The sequence below is a fragment of the Ceratotherium simum genome, chromosome 5 (assembly GCF_057802395.1).
Source record: "Ceratotherium simum simum isolate JZ-2026a chromosome 5, ASM5780239v1, whole genome shotgun sequence".
Lineage (NCBI taxonomy): Eukaryota > Metazoa > Chordata > Mammalia > Perissodactyla > Rhinocerotidae > Ceratotherium > Ceratotherium simum.
Genome location: NC_141904.1, coordinates 43,529,934 through 43,546,688, shown reverse-complemented (window position 1 = coordinate 43,546,688; position 16,755 = coordinate 43,529,934). Strand labels below are relative to the sequence as shown.

General features: G+C 44.2%; 1 long non-coding RNA gene across 1 annotated transcript in view; it reads right to left on the bottom strand.

Moving 5' to 3' along the window:
* Positions 1–804: 804 nt before the first annotated feature.
* LOC147917018 (uncharacterized) overlaps positions 805–16,755 on the bottom strand; it is a 29,428-nt gene continuing 13,477 nt past the window's right edge. The window contains exons 2-3 of the long non-coding RNA XR_015552360.1: positions 3,527–3,629; positions 805–1,005 (exon numbers count right to left, since the gene is read on the bottom strand). This is a non-coding gene — a long non-coding RNA (uncharacterized LOC147917018). The remainder of the gene's footprint in view (positions 1,006–3,526; positions 3,630–16,755) is intronic.

Genomic DNA, 16,755 nt, shown 5'->3' with positions numbered 1-16,755 from the left:
TTTCCACTTGTGCACACCTGCTGTTCCTAATTCTCAGTTTTACTGAGCCTCTAAGCCTCTCTTTTTTTTCTTTAATCCCTTGGTTCCCATTATGTGTCTGGATCTTACACATGTCAGGCTTTACCCTGACACCTGCTCCAGGGTGATCTAGAATATGGCTCTTGCCATTCATCCTTATGGCCCTACACTGTGGGAAAGATGTGTCCCCCACCCTAGCCCAACACGTGTAAGCCTAACTGGCTGGTCTGCCCCTCACCAACCCCTACCCCCCAATCCTGCATGGTCCTGACATGCTGCCCAGCTTTTCCAGAATGTCTGTTTTGTTGGGACAATAAACTCCTAGCCACTGACTGGGCCTGCTCCAATCTGGATTGCCCTTGGTTCCATGTGTTGTTGGCCTCCTGTTTCTAAGCTCCTTCCTTGAGAACTCTTGCTTGTCTTGTGTCCTAAATTAGACCCTCCCTTCCTGTTCCCCAGGACACCACTAATCCAAACCAAAACCAAGCTGCCAAGTCCTTTGGCCTGCTGCCTTCTTCTGCCCTGGGTGGCAGACTGAGATAAGGGTAGGGAGGTCACCATCTGAATGTATTTTCTGGGCTAGCCTTGGCCAGACCAAAGTTCCTCCTATGTGGTGAGATGCTGGCCTGCCACCTTGCCACACCCACCCCAGTTAAAACAATGGGAGCATTATACAATGAATATACCTAGGTACATATGCCTATACAGGCTGACTCATGTGCATATATATGTGTGTATGTCCGTGTATGGTTTTTCACACGTATTCATAGAAGACTACAATGGCACTGCTCTGTTTTTATTACGATTATTTTATTACACTCATCTGAGGTCATATATGTTTGAATACACGGATTTAAATTCAAAGATGTGGAGAGACCCTCATTATTGGGTAGAGTCATGAACTGATCACAAGGTAATATGTCCTTGGATTGGTTCTACTCCAATCTTGCTTTCCTCTTCCTGCACAGCATTATTCAGGTAACTTTCCTTTAAAAAAATAAAAAAGATAAGGTCACTTCAGGAAGTGACCTTAGTTTTCCACCTCCCCAAAATTAACTCTTTCCTTGGTTCATCTGCCTTTTTCTAATAGTTCATAATTGCCTACTTTTGTATCAGTTATCTGAAGTCACAATAATGCTGCATAATATACAACTTCAAAATCTAGAATTATAAGCATCTATTTAGTTCATGGGTCTGCATGCTGGCAATTTAGGCTGAGCAGTTCTGGTCTCAAAAATCACTCACTTTTCTGGTAATTGTCTGACTATTGGCCCACCTTGGCAAAGATGACTCAACTCTGCTCCCATGTTTGTGTCCCATCCTCCAGGAGGCTAGACTGGGCATGTTGTCACAGTGGTGACAGAAAGCAAGAGCAGAAATACAAATAGAAATATGTAAGTGCTCTTTCAAGCATCTGCTTGTGTCACATCTACTAACATCCCATTGGATAAAGCAAGACTCATGGCTGGATGCAGGGAGAGTGGGAGGTCATTAGAGGTCTTGGCAAAGTGCAGGACTACAAGAAGGGGTGAGGAATTGGGGCCACTGATGTGACCACTCTACCATACCTATACTCTCCTTTTTTTTTGCTTCTTGAGTAAAGGAGGAGAGCTCATTTCATTAGGTATTTGGCTTGATTTAATATTGGAGGATCACTGACAATTTTTTCCTTTATATTTTTTAAATTTACATACAGTAAAATTTGCCTTTTTTGTTGTAGAGTTCCATGATTTTTAACACTTGCAAAGACTTGTGTAATCACTACCACAAATAAGATACAGAACAGTTCGATCAGCCCCCAAAATTTCCTCAGGTCATTGATATTTTGAGAGCTCAATGTCTTGATGCTAGTTTCCAAACAAAACTGGTGGCTTTGAATGAAAAAAGTTAAAGTTTTAGCAACACTTCTAGTGTATTCTGTAGTCAAAACTTGAGATTTCACTGAGTAAAATGACCTAGTCAAAGGAGCAAGCCATCAGATGGAATGCCTTGTGAATACTATGGTAATAAGGAATCAAAAAATCTTCAAGCCAGAGGGATCTTAGCTTGAAGAAATCCCCACCCCACCCTTTTACAAAAAAATGAAATCCCTGAGGGGTTTGAGAGCATCTTCAAAGGGAGAGAGAAAGAGAGCTAGAACAAGAACCCAAGTCTCTTTCTCAGTCCAGGTTTCTTTCTGTTGCTCAAAGCTTCTCTGGCCATTGCTTCCCTATAATGTTCCTCTCTGCCCTTTGTCTTCATTTTCCTATCACCTGGCCCAGTGAGAATGGACTGGTCTCTCCAGGGCTCTATTTTCTTAATTCTTCTAGTAGGAGTGGAAGACAGTTTTTCTCCAAGGAACCCTATTTGGTGCTGAGTGATTTGAGGTGCCTCCTCTAGGTTTACAGAGAGAGCAAGGTTTTAGTTCCTGGAAAATTTAATGTACTATTTGATCTTTGCTCCTCTACTGAACTCCTACTGAGTTTGCCTTTCCTTATCTCACAGCTCTCCCAGCTGCCAGGTAATTTGATCTGGGTTTGTCTTATCAGTCCTAGGGCAGCAAGCAGGTGATGAATGAGGGACTGGGGAGGCAGCTGTCTCTTTTTTGAGGCCACTGGCATTTTTGGAAGGGACTGTGCGTCTGTAGCAGTTGCTGGAAGTGGGAGTAAAACTCACTCCCTCGCTTCTTAGTCCAAGGCCTGTAGTGTTCTTCTGTCTCTGCTCCCTCCAACTCGCTTAGAGGTAACTCTTTCTTCTTGAGGTTTCTTGCCATTCATGGGGCGTTGCAGTGGCCTGGTCATTGTGGCTCTCTTCCTAGAGGACAGCATTTCCCTGGCATGACCTTGGTTAATCTTAAAACAATAGCTTACACTTATAAATCATGTTCAGAGTCTTGAACTGAGTGTGGAATGGTGCAGCAGGTGGATTATTCAATCTTCCAAGAGAGATGCCCTGCTGGCATCATGGTTGTGCTGCCCAGGTCACCTGGCTAGGTCTCGAGCTTCAGATGTGAGATTAAAGGATCAAAGGGAAGCTGTTGAGTCATGGCATCTGACCCACTTAAACCTGTTATACTCTTTTCAAGAATCTGATATGTCCTTTGAGAGGAATTGCCTGTAAGTTGTAACTCTTCTGCACTGCTGCAAGGAGAGGGCCCTCTATTTCCGCCGGAATAAAAAAGTAAGCAGGGAAAATGGAATCTAGGCTAAAAGATTTCCAGACCCAGCTGGACAAAGCCCTGTGATGATGAAGCCACCAGGCCGACTCTCTAGGACATTGTTGCCACCATGTCCTAAACAGAAATGTACCCAGCTCGCCTACTTGACACCTCAGCATCCCTGTGCCTTGGGGGTATGATGTCACAAAACAAGTCAACCATCATTTAGTGGAGTCATTTCAAGGTTTCCAGTCTCTGCTGCCCAGCTCACTTTCCCTCTGCTGCTGTCGCCAGGATGTCAGCACCCAAATTAGTGTAAGGCCCCAACCCAAGCAAGCACCAACTAGATTGTCAGCCCAGTGAATGACCTACCCTGGGGACCTGCCATTATAGCCTTGCCTCAGCTGTCACCTTCCTGTGGCCTTCCACTTTCCCCAGGCATGAAGAGATGCTGAAAACAGCGGTCAGCTTCTCCCTGAGGAAGAAAAGGCTGTGCTCAAGGCCAGGTAAACACAGGGCCTAAGAAAGCTGTCCCATCCCCCATCCTACACACTCTGCATCTTATCCTCGCTCCAAGCTAAGGACCTCTAAATCCAGCCACAATGGTAATCCTAGGATGGCAGGAAAATGTTCAGTCCAGAAACCACATCCTCTGCAGTGCCACAGCCAGCACCAGTGAAGGACACAGAGGTAAATGGAAAAGGAATTTGAATGACAAAGTGACATGATGTCCATCTTCCTAATGATAGGACAAGCTGGTCTTCTGTCACTGGCAAGGCAAAACTGCCAGGCCCAGATCTGTATTTAAAAGCTATCTCGTGGGCCGGCCCGGTGGCTTAGCGGTTAAGTGCACGCGCTCCGCTGCTGGCGGCCTGGGTTCGGATCCCGGGCGCGCACCGACGCACCGCTTCTCCGGCCATGCTGAGGCCGTGTCCCACATACAGCAACTAGAAGGATGTGCAGCTATGACATACAACTACCCGCTGGGGCTTCGGGGGAAAAAATAAATAAATAAAATCTTTAAAAAAAAAAAAAAAAAAAAAAAAAAAGCTATCTCGCACGGTTTTAAGTCACCAGCTCAGCTCAATACCTAAAACAAAGAGAATGAATTATGGAACAGGATGAAGGGAGCTTGTTACTTTCCCACTGATGCACTGTGAAATGAAAGCTTTATCCTAAGAATGGTATATCCTCAGGGATCTCTCTGGAGAGACGCTGACAAATCCAAATGTCCTCACTGTTTCCTTTACCCCCTACTTTATTGCTTTTTCTATACACATTTACAAAATATGCATATTTCATAGTATTTCTGTATCTATAGGCCTCGAGGAGTTCAAATCTGTGATTCTCTTTAGGGCTTCTTTGACAATAAAGAGTGCTTAGGTGATGTTATTGATGAACACACACACACACACACACACACACATACACACACAACGTGTATTGGACTGTGTGCAGCCTGTCTGTATATATTATAGAGACATCCATGCAGGCTGCTAGCTATTGTCCATATTGGTGAGCTATACCTCATCTCCAATTGGAACCCAATGAAATAATCATGATAATTTTGCCTTCATGTATCACCTTTCATCAGGGAGGATGAAAGGACTTCACAAACTCTGGGTTCCTCTTTGATCCAGGCTCCTATCTGGTGCACCAATCACCATTGTGTATTCTGCCCTCACTCCACAGATGGGCCTCCCATTGATGGTAATTGAACTTCCATATGCAGAGCACCAGCCTGGGCAGAGAGCCTCCTGTCAGCTGCCAGAAGGGAGAGGGCTGCTTCCAGAAGGGCTGGCGTTGCTGTTCTGCATTTACAACAGGGCATTATAAACGCGGGGAAAGAGGGAAGGAATTCTTAAGCGACAAGTTTACTTTTGAGAGAGGGGTGCTGAACGGGAGGTGCAGGAAGGTTCCAGGCAGCAATAAAACAAATCTCCAGAATGTAGGTGTTAGCCTACGGCTCTGGCCTTAGCTGTCTTCTCATCCACAACCAGGACTTGAGCTATTAGTTTTATGGGAAGGACTCTGAAATATATATCTCAGGCTCAAACTCTCCCTTCGGTCTAGCCAGGCATCTCCAGCTGTCCCCTGGGCATTTCCATCCGCATATTTCACTGGAACATCAAACTCAACTTCTACCAAATATAACGTGTGATTCTTCCTTCTCCTTCACTCTCAAATAGCTCCCTTTCCTGACTTTCCTACTTGTAGTGGCTGGAGTTGCAGCCATTAGTAAGTTAGTCAAGATCTGTGTTCTCATGGATCTTGCATTTTAGTGGGGGCGAGGGGGAGTGCAATAAACAGGTAATAAATGAAGAAGAGAAATATCAGGGGATTGTGGGTTGGGTGGTGATAGGTTAGGGGTGTGGACCTCCTTGGACAGAGTGCTCAACCTTGGCTTCTCTAGGGAAGTGATGAGGAAGGAAAGCATTCCAGGCGGGGAAGGAGTAACACCAAGACCCAAGGCAGCAAGGAGATTTACCTGTTTGTGGAACAGAAGAGATACTGAGCTGCTGGAGCATGCTAAGAGGGTGAACGGTAGGAGAGTAGGTAGGAGGGGTGGGCAGGGACCAGATGAGGCAAGGTTTGCAAATGTGATGCTGCCATCCATTACTGCATCTCTCAGCTGAGGTTTTAAGTTGCTTTGACTCCTTTCTGTATCACACACCTCTCTCTTTCCACACAGGCAGTGTCTATGCGGAATGAGGTCAAGGTTTTGGTAATCCTCCAGCTCCCTGCATCTCCCCTCCAGGGCCCCAGAGAGTCTTCTGTGTTCAAAAAGACTGGCAGCCAAACGGAAAACAAAGCATCCCTTTTGTGATCACTGGGAAAGCACCAGATACCCCGAAGGCTGTGACTGTGGCTTAGGCTAGTGGACCAAAGTGTAGTTTTCTCATACTCTGAGAATTTAAATCTTGGGACCCATTTGCTCAGGTGGGCCTGTTGGAGGAGAGGGTGAGAGCAGGGTGGTAGATGGAGACGGTTGGTGCATGCACTGCCCAGCTGTTAGGAGTGTTGGCTGCTAGGGGGTCACAGCTGCTTCTCCAGAGATTGCCCTCTGGAGGTTACACACCTCCCCACCAGGGCAGCAGGCAGCCCATGACTGACTGGCGTGGGGATACAGAAGGCCGGCCCCTTACTTCTGGATGAGACAAGTCTGTGGTGCAATTCATGCCCCAGAGCTCCTGTGGGATCAGGCCAAAGCAGTCTCCAGCTGAGACCCCATCTTCCTCTGTCCTCTGCCTTCCCTCCCTCCCCTTTGCCTGAGAGCATTCCCTCAACAAACCACGTGCACTTGATCACCTTCTCAGGCTCTGCTTCTGGGGAAGGTAACCTAAGACAAGTGGAGATACAGCCAGACCTCATAAGGAGCCTGGACTCAAGCTCTCTGCGAAAATTTTCTTTCATCTTCTCTTTTAAATCCATTCATTTATTCAAAAAACACACTGAAGCATGTTTCATACACTCTGGCACACGAGAAACCCGATGGGCATAGCCCGTGCCCCCGGAGAATTTACTAACCTGGGGAAAGGCGAACAGTAGTCAAGTGTATGCATCCATTTGGGAACATGGTGGCCAGATGGGTCTTCCCCATTGTAATGGGATTGTTTGCCTCCAAGGCCATATTTCCAAGATGATGGAGGAGTGGGAGTGAGCCCAGGAGAAGCAGAGCCACCAGAATCTTTCTCCTGCTTTGGGAGCTGCTGGGATGTAGTTGGGATTAGGGGCCAAAATGGTGTCGTTAGTCTCACCATGTTCCTTGAGCTGACTCTTACCAGTGAACCCATGTAAAGATGCGTGGTCAAAGGAGTGAAGATTCTGCAGGAGGCCCCTTGAAGGTGCTCCTTTTTCTAATTATTTTACATTTTTTAAAAACTTGCTCTTTTCAGCCTCTCAGGAGGGTCTCCTGTCTATAGGGGATATGGCTGCCTCCTAGAAGAATCTGGCCTGGATTTTAACCATCAGCCCACAACATCCTAAACAGCTTAGGACCAGCCCATGCTGTTATGAGCTGAGAATCACTGCAGTTCTCATGATTGAAGGTGAATGTTCCAGCCATGCCTGGGCTCTAAAGTAGAGGCCAGTATTCTTCCAAAGAATTCTTTTTGCCCTGAGACCACGACCACATTGCTGGGTGGAGACTTTCTGGTGCCCATGGGCTCTCCTGCTCCAGCTGGCACTAGTCATCTCCTGTCCCTCAGTTTCCCCCCTGGAGATAGAGGAGAACTGTTGGCTGCTGCTTGTTCAAGTCACTCTGAGGGGTGCAGTCTAAGGAAGATCTCCCTGAACCGCTACCAGATTCCAGAATCTTCTATTAGTGCTTGTTAATGAAGGAGATAATTTGGGGTCAAGGCCAGCTTCATGTGTGTGTGCCTTGTGCAATTACACAGGGCTCCCTGCTTAGAAGGGCCTATGCTTGCTTTAATGCTCTATTGCTGCTGTCTTGAAATTCTTAATAATTTTAAACAAGGATATCTGCCTTTTTATCTTGCCTTGGGCCCCACAGATTATGTAACCCATTCTTTTTGTGGTCCCACATCAAGAGTTGTTCAGGGTTGCCCGCCAAGAGGCAGAGGGAAAGGTGAAATTTCCCTGGGATATCTTTTACCCCAAGATGCTGGTGAATCTTGTAGGCTCTGTGGCAGATTTCTGCAGTTAGATGGTGTCTCTGGGGAGGGTATATTCACAGTACAGAGCCATCAGACTGTACAGAGGCCAACACGGTGCACAGTTCATGACCCCCAGGGTGGTCAGCAGAGGGGAAATAGAGGAAAAGTAGGGGCGGGAAAACTCCTGCTTGATTGTGAACAGAACCGGGTCTGTCCCCTATTGCTCTAGCAGATGTTTGGAACTGACCATGTTTCTTAGGGAGCTCTTCTGGGCTCCTTGGAGGGTTTCCTGCCTGCCCTTCACTGGGAGTTTCCTTCATCCAGACAGGTGTCTCTGTTCTGAGAGTCAGTCAAGGCTCTTTCCACAGCCCCTGGAGATCCAGCATTCCCCCTCAGCTCCTGGGGCCTCTGTTGAGATGAACACAAGCAAACCCCACTCTGTTCCTCTCTTCTACAGGATGCACCTGCCTCTAACTTCATCCCCTCAATCTTGCAGCCATGGATTGGCTAGTCATGCAATTAGACACTGATCTTTCCTTCCATACTTCCAAATGCAGGCCACATGTCACAGCTTTCTGAGTGGTCCTATGGAAACCCCCTCACTAAATCTGAGGCAAAAGTAGCACTCCCTACTATTTCCCCTTGGGTGGAGTGGAATCTCATGGCATAGCAACAGCTTTCTCCATAAATAAATAAACACACACACAAACACACACTCACACATCCCTTCAAAATTCTCTCTCCCTCTCCTCTATCTGTACTATTTTTGTATGTTTTGTGTACAAAATATAGTAGAGTGGTGGGTGAGACAGGACTCAGGAGTTAGGAAACCAGATCCTGACAATTTTCTTTGTAATTTTTGTGTGAGAGATCTGGCTTTGGAATTCACACTATTGTGTCTCATTGTCTCTGTGGAAACTTCAATGTTAACACCTTGTTACAGGTACAAGGCCCTGAATTAAGCACCATAAATTGAAGAACATATTATTTACACAGCTCTGTAAAGTTCACGAAGCATCTCACATAACCTTTTTCATTTGGTTCTTCCAACAGTCCTGCAGTTGACATTATTGTGCCCTCGCTTTACTGGAGAATCTATTGAGATTCAGCTGGCTGTATGGCTTGCTCTTGTCATTCAGCTCATAAATGAGACAGTGGGGCTGGAGACTCCTCCCAGGTCTCCTCATTTCCAACTGCCTGCTCTGCCTTGGCATCTCTGCCCAGGAGACAGACATGGATGTTGGTGACCGGCAGAGAGCAGCCTCCAGTTAGTGCTGTATGAAGTATGGAGGTAATGGGTATAAAAATACTTTGCAAACTAAAATAAGGGATCAAAGGACCAACGGAATGTGTTACTATTTCTGTGGTTATTACTTTTAGCTCCTGGGCTATCTGGGTTGACTGTTTAGGGTGCCAAAATTCACAGTCACCTGTAATGGTCATCCCACTGCTGGACTTTGTCTGGACAACCCTGAACACAGTCTACCCTTGTCTTCACCTTATGTACCCTGGTTGCTTTTGGTATTTGGGGGGTTAGCTGTACCCTCCCTGTCACCAACTGAAGTTTGCTTTTCCTGCCTCTCAGTACTTCAGGCCTCTGCTCATTCTCTCACCTAACTACCTTGCCCTCACAAAGGTGAGAAGGTTGAGAGCCCTCAAATCCCATGTAGGTGACCAGTTATCATTCTTTCAGTGGCCTTTCAGAGACCATGTCTCCTGACCTGGCAAGTCCCACCCTAGTCATGCCATCCCAAAGAGTGTCCAACATGGACACTCCAACACGGTGGACAAGGAGACAGAAGCATGGGATCAGGCTTCTTGGAGAAATGCACGTGTGGGCAAGATCTTGCATCTTCAGATCTTACACTGGATGATCATCTACACAGAGGACCACCCAGGCCTTGAGTGGGAACAGCTTTGTAATTGCTGAGGACATTGTGAATGATCTAGAAAAGTTATCAAAAGGGCAGAGGAACCCAGTTAAGGAAATATTAGCTAAGAACAAGAAACAAAGGATAATAGTATTTATATGTAATGTATTTAGTACATGTTAAGCAATTTTATGCATTCTTTTTTATCCTAACACTTACCTCATGGGTCTATGAAGTGTGTATAATTACCCCCACTCTACAAATCAGGAAACCGTGCTACAGAAAGGTTAATTAACTAGCCCAAGGTCACACGTGAGTGGTAGATCTAGTATTCAAACCCAGATCCTCTGAGCTTGCAGCTCATGCTGTTAATCTTTATGCCGTGTGTGATCCCCCGCTCAGGGACACGGGAGAGGAAAATTGTAGATGTATCAATGTCGGTAAAACCATAAGAGCTATTTTAAAAAAAGAATAAAGCACATGTGTTCCAAACTTCCACCAGTAAATATGCCATAAACACTTATGTGATTCCTCTAGATTCTTCTCTGCCAGTTTCCCAAGCACTCTGCCTTGGATCATAATGTAAATAATGGCTCTTCACTTGAAGTTTTACAAGCCAAAGCATCTTTAAAAGAACTCTGGGTGTGTTACAAAAAAGCAATTTTCCAAAAATATTCATTCCTTTAAAATTTTATTCTGAGGGGCAGTCATGAGGCCTACTGCTCCCCTGGCCAAATCCACCACATTAAAGCAAATGAAAACATAAATCAGATGATTAATGTGAATTAGTCTTTCGGTAACCTTTTGTATCATCAAAGTGCTTTGCCCTGCTGCTGTTGGTTTATATAAACTAAGTGATTCAGCCAGCCAAAACACCAGGAAGAAGGATTTCACCAAGCTTTGATTGAATTAAATAGTCCATCATTCTTTGGCCAATGCTAACGTTTTCACATGAAATTGAAACAAGAGAAAATGCTCAGGTTAAGAAAGTCTCATGACCATAAAAACCTCTGGAATAATATTCTCACTACAGTCAACCAAGAAAATATTCAAGGCCACACTACTCCTCCCAACTAGGTAACATCTCTGTAAGAAAATAATTGATGGGCCTTTGTTCTCCTCTGTGCAGAGTGAAGGCACCATCCTTTCCCATTTGGTTGCAAGGCTGTCATGTTTGAGAGCTTTGTCCCCAAATACGAGGTAACCTGAAGAGTAGTTCCTTGGTTTGGGTTCTCCCAGCAGCAGACCCTGAGACAAGAATTTGAGTGTGAATGGTTTATTTGGAGAGGATCCCAGAAAATACTGGTAGCAGAGTGGAGAATTGAAATAGGAAAGGGAAAGCAACCAATGAAATGTCCATCATCAAACAAGTTACCACTTTGGGAGACCGGAGGTTAGTCCTGCTTGGGTCCTCTGTGAGTCAATGAAGAACATGTGCCTCTGAGTTTGTAGCCCGAGGGGTGAGGACCTGGGGTATACACACACCATCTCCCACTACTTATGAGTTAAGAGCTGCTGGATAAGGATATCAAATCCCCAGCAATTCCAGCTTCCCTCATGCAGGCAGAGATGGCTCCAGCAACTAGAAACAGCCCACAGGCAAAGTGCCACAGGTGCTAGCTGTGGAAAGATGGGCCAACCTGTATGAAAATAGTGAATGCCAATGCAGGCTGCATCTTGGGGAGGAGTGGTAAGGAAGAAAAGGAGAAAAGAACAGAGGCAGGGCTGACTCATCCATTAGGCATAGCATTTGGGGCCCATGAAAATATTTTAATTTCTTTTAAGATCAGAAGAAAGAATGGACATAATAATAATGAATATATAAAAATAAATCCATCCTGGATTAATTTGTCTTTATACCAGCATAGTCATAAAATATAATTTTTAATATTTTTTAGTTCAGGAAGGGGCCCATGAAGACCCACAAAAGTCATACTGCGTCCCTGGGCAGAGGAGGAGTTTCAGTTATTTTTCTTGATTGTTGGAATGTTCTCCCATTTCAGATGGCTCACAGTGGTCCAAACCACTCCACTCCCTCTGCTTCATGTCTTTTCTTTTCTTTATTTCCCTTCTGCTTCTGTGCTCCTATGTCTCTCCTGCTGTATTTCTCTTTCAGTATCTGCAGTGGACATCTGTTATTTTTGTCTGCCAAGCATCCATTCCCAAATCTTTTGATAAAAGCCTCTGAATTTGCTTTTGAAAAGCCTGTCTGTCCACCTGCCCCTGGCCAAGAGGTAGGCACTTGACATAAATCACATGCTCATTCCTTGGAATTTGACTTCTGAACAGAATAATGTAAAAACTACATTACTTCCTGCTCCCAGATCCCTAGAGTGCCCCAGCTCTGTCCTCTTTGAAACCTGGAATTGAAACAATTCCTTCCAGTCTGTAATGGGTAGGGTATATGTATGATATATATGAGAGGCATATATATATATATATGTGCGTATATAGGCATATATAAACATATATACATATGCATAGGAGAGGCATACCATGTTCATAGATTAGAAGCCTCAATACCATAAAAGACATCAATTCTTGTTGAATTGATATTCCAAACAAAATATGAATAGGTTTTTCTTTTTGTGAAAATTAGTAAGCTTTTTCTAGAATTTCTATGGAACTGAAAGAGCAAAGAATAACCAAGACACTCTTGAGGAAGAAACATAAAGCAGGATGATTTGCTTTACCAGATGACAAGAATTATTATAAAGCTCTAATAATTGAGGTACAGTTAACTAAGGTAAAAACCTAGTCAAATACACCAAGAATACAGAATAGAGAGCTAAGAAACAAACCTATACATATATAAATTCTTGATTTATGACAAAGGTGGCACTACAGAGGATTAGAAAAAAGACTTTTCAATAAATGGTGCTAAGACAATGAAATATCAATATGAAAATAAATTAACTGGATCTCTACTTCATACTATACAAAAAATCAATTCCAGGTGGATTTTAAACCTAAATATGATAGGCAAAAAAATTAATTCTTTAGAAGAAAATATAGGAAAATATCTGCATTTTCTTGGAGGAAAGAAATAATAGAGAAACAAAGTAATTAATGAAATAGAAATTTGTTAAGAGAGTAGATCTTATGTTAAGTGATCTTATCACAAAAGAAAAGGGAGGAGAAAACTTTTAGAGGTGAGGGTTAAGTTTGTGGCATTGTTTATGGTGACAGTTTCATGGGTGTGTTTGTATTTTCAAACTCAAGTTTCAAAACTCAAAATCAAAATGTGAGAGAGTCTTTGCCTCCCTGGCTCCCAACCCACCCCTCTCTTGTGTACTTTGCACAGTTCTTGAGTTAAACAAGGCATTAAAAACACTGACCATAAAGGAAAAGATTACTAAGCTGGACTCAAAATTAAGAACTTCTGTTCATAAAAATCACCTTTAAGAGCATGAAAATGCAAGCCACTGAGTGGGAGAAAATATTTGGAACACACAGAACTGACAGAGGACTTGTATCTGGAATATAAAGCACTAAAAGTTAATAAGAAAAGGGCATACAACCCAACGAAAAAATAGGCAAGGGACATGAACAGCTCATTTAGAGAAGAGGATGTTCAAATGACCAAAAATACATGAAAAGCTGATTAATTTCATTGTAAAGAGGGCAGTGTAAATTGCAATCACAATGAGATACCAACGGAAGTCTCTGATGAGGGAGACCAAGATTCTCTGAGGTTAAGAGGAAATTTACTTTTCATTGTATACCCTTTTGCATTGAGTTTATTTTACATTATCCTCATATTTCTTTAAACTAAAAGAAGGAAATAAAATTGCTTTTAAACCACAGAAGGAAAACCATGGAGCAAAGAACAGAAGTGACAAGACAGACCCTATCTCCTTGCTGTGCATAAGTGACAGGCATCAGCTGATTGATGTCCTTGAGCTCTGACAACTACACAAAGATAAATTAATGGCTGAGAAATCAATTGATGAAGCCATCCAACGGGTAATTCAGGCTCCCAGACCACTTCTTTTCTAATACAAGACTAGATTAGTAGGAAAATCTGGTTTTTTTAGCTCACAGAGGATCATACTGGGCTAGAATGATACCTCACTGACTTGAAATAAAACGCCTTTGAAATATATCTGTTCTAACTGAAGTATTTATGGAGGGGCTAATTTTCCTGTCTTGATGGTCCATTCATTCACCTAATATTAACTGTGCCTACCGTGTGCCAGCCTTGCTCTAGATAATGGGGATACAGCAGTGAGCAAAATGGACAAATTCTCTGCCCTCTTGAAGCTAATATCCTAGAAGGAGAAATCGAAAATGAACAAATATACAGAATTGTGCCAGAAATAATATCTGCTATGAAGAAAACTCAAGTAGAGTTAGAAAAAGTTGAGTGTCATGCTATTTCAGATAGGGTGGCCCTGTAAGGCCTCTCTGAGGAGGTGATGTTTCAGCAGACAGTTGAATAAAATGAGAAAGGGAGCCACATGTCCTATGCAGAGGGAACAGCAAGTGCCAAAGGCCTAAGGTGGTTTGCATATTGATGGGCTCTACTTGGGTTTTTCTTGTTTCACGGGATTGGATGTTGTTTTGCTGGGCTGTTTCCTTTGAAGAGGTCAAGTTACGAGTGGGTTTGATATCTGTTATTTGTCTGGATGCCCTCCTCCAGACAAGCCTGCACGTTCTAGGTTGGGGGTAGATGTTGTCAGCAACCTGCTATGGAAGAACAGATTGTCTCCCCTAGTGTCATGGCCATGCCATATGTCCCAGAATAGCTAACGAGGTGCCTTCTTCTGGTATAAAACTAGTGTCTGGGGATTTTCAGACTAATTCTGCAATGTCTTCAAAGTAAAGACATAACCACTATCACAAACTGGGGGTCTTGGGCTCTATCCCCTCTGTTCTCTAGGTGTTCAGAGGGCATATCCCCAGCTTGCTTCCAGGTCCCATCCAGGACGCTTGCTTACTCCTATTCCCACAGTCTTCCTTTGGGTTCTGACTAACTCTTGTTTCTTCCATACAAAAGCCCTATTTTCTTTTCTTTCATAATTGAATTTGGCTCATTAAAACCCAAAGCTCAAACATTTAGCAACCAAGAAACTGGTTTCCCTGTCCTTGAGGGCAGGGAGGGCTTACTCTTCAAAGTCTGCCAGCAAGTGATGAGATATTTGCGTTCAGTCCTGGTGAGTGAGAAGTGCCCTCCACTTCCAGAGTGGATTGTGTCCCACTAACGGGACAAACAAAAGGGAGGGGAAACAGTTGTCAACATGTAAAACCAGGTTGAATTGGTTCCTGCTACATTTTCTCTGCCAGCAATCTGTTTGTGCATCTCAGTGTCCCTAGGACAGACTTCCTTTCATTAGGTAGACACACCGCCCACCACTGTGGGAGGGACTCTCTGGCTTCCTTGGGTGTGTGCATTAGCCTGGCCCCTAGGAGAATTGCTCACCTCCTTTGTGCTTTGTCTCCCAGGGCGTGATTTCCTCATTATTCTGTCTCTTGTCCACCTCTGGGCCGTCCCTGTGTGTGTTGTTAGGCTCAAACATCATCATGCAGGTGTTAACTGAAGCTGTGGGAAAGTCTCTGCCTGCCTGGCTTCCTAACCCACCCATTTCTTGTGGCTGTCTCCATCTTCCTCCAACTCAGACTCGACCTTCCTGCTACAATCCCTGGGGAGTCCATCGTCAGACCCACCTTCTAAGAAAATGCTCCTCATCCCTTCCACCACCCAATGGGCCCATCAACTTGCATACGTGGGGACAGTTTTCCCATCATCTTCCTTAAGAGAAATAACCAGGTTATTTTTAATCTGAAACACCTGGGTGTGCCCTCCTCCACTGCTCCTCCATGATTTGTTGCAGGATCAGGCCTTACACGGGAGACTTTCAGTTTTGATCCTTTTATTCCTACCATGCTGTCCTCGGTTTTGTACCTGAATTTGTCACCTTCTTGCAGCTCCTGGCACCTTACTGTGGCAACATAATTTAGTCATGTCCCTGCAGTGCTGAGCAGCAGTGGTGGCTAACTGGTCCTCTTCCTGTAACTTGGCTCTAAGGCCACTTGTGCCCTTGATCCAGTGGCTCACCTCCTTTGCTTATCTTCACGCAGAGATGGCTGATAACCAAGGTTTCCAATCAAACCTAATGGCATCTTTCCTCGTGGCATTGTGCATATAGTAAAAGCACCACACAGAGTCTCTATTGCTTCTTCTGCTCAGGGAGAAAGTGTTCCTACCTGTGTAGAGGGTGAGAGGAGGGCGGGGCAGGCAATGGAATGGATGACCCTCCCTCCTGAAGACAAGAGAATATCTGATGTCCTATGATGCTCCTGGTCCAGTATGACCAGGCAGTGGATCTCAAGATGGAGTATGCATTAGAACCCTTAGGGATCTTGTGAAAATGCAGATTTCAGGGATCCATTGAGAGAAAAGGAAACTGAGACATAGAGATTAAGGAACTTACCCAACATTTTACAGTGAATTAACCTCTATATTATACTGTCTCTATTTAATACTTTTATTATCCAAAGTCTGTAGGAGTCTAAATCTTCTGTAGGTGAGTCTGAGTCTCCTGACTCTGGCTCATGGAGTTTTGTTTCAGCATGTGTTTTATAATTTGAAAATTGTAGCTCATGTTGGGTGGGCTGTATCTGTGGTGTCCTGCAAAGACAGGTTGGGGTGAGAGGAATCTCTCCCAAAGGGTTTTAGTTCTGCTTCTTTCCAGATGCCCCAGAGATAGTGTTTACCAAGGATCACTTTTTATTAATTTCTAGGTTTGGAGTTTCCTGAGATAAATTTGAACCTGAAATCTATATGAGGCAACCCTGGGATGCAAATTCTCCAAGGAGAATCTTTTCCATTCAGAGGAGAGTTGAGAGAGATTCAAGCTTGTTAGTCACTTTCCTTTGATAATGATTAGACTTTCCTTAGTTCACTGTTTGTGGTAGCATTCGCCAGAGAAGCAGAACCAACAGGATGTGTATATATAGAGAGAGAAAGATTTATTTTAAGGAATTGGCTCACGTGATTGTGGAAGCTTGTTAAATCCAAAGTGTTCAGGGTATACCAGCAGGCTGGAGACCCGGGGAAGAGTTGTGGTTCCAGTCCAAAGGTGGTTGGGCTGGCAGAATTTTCTTGCTTGAG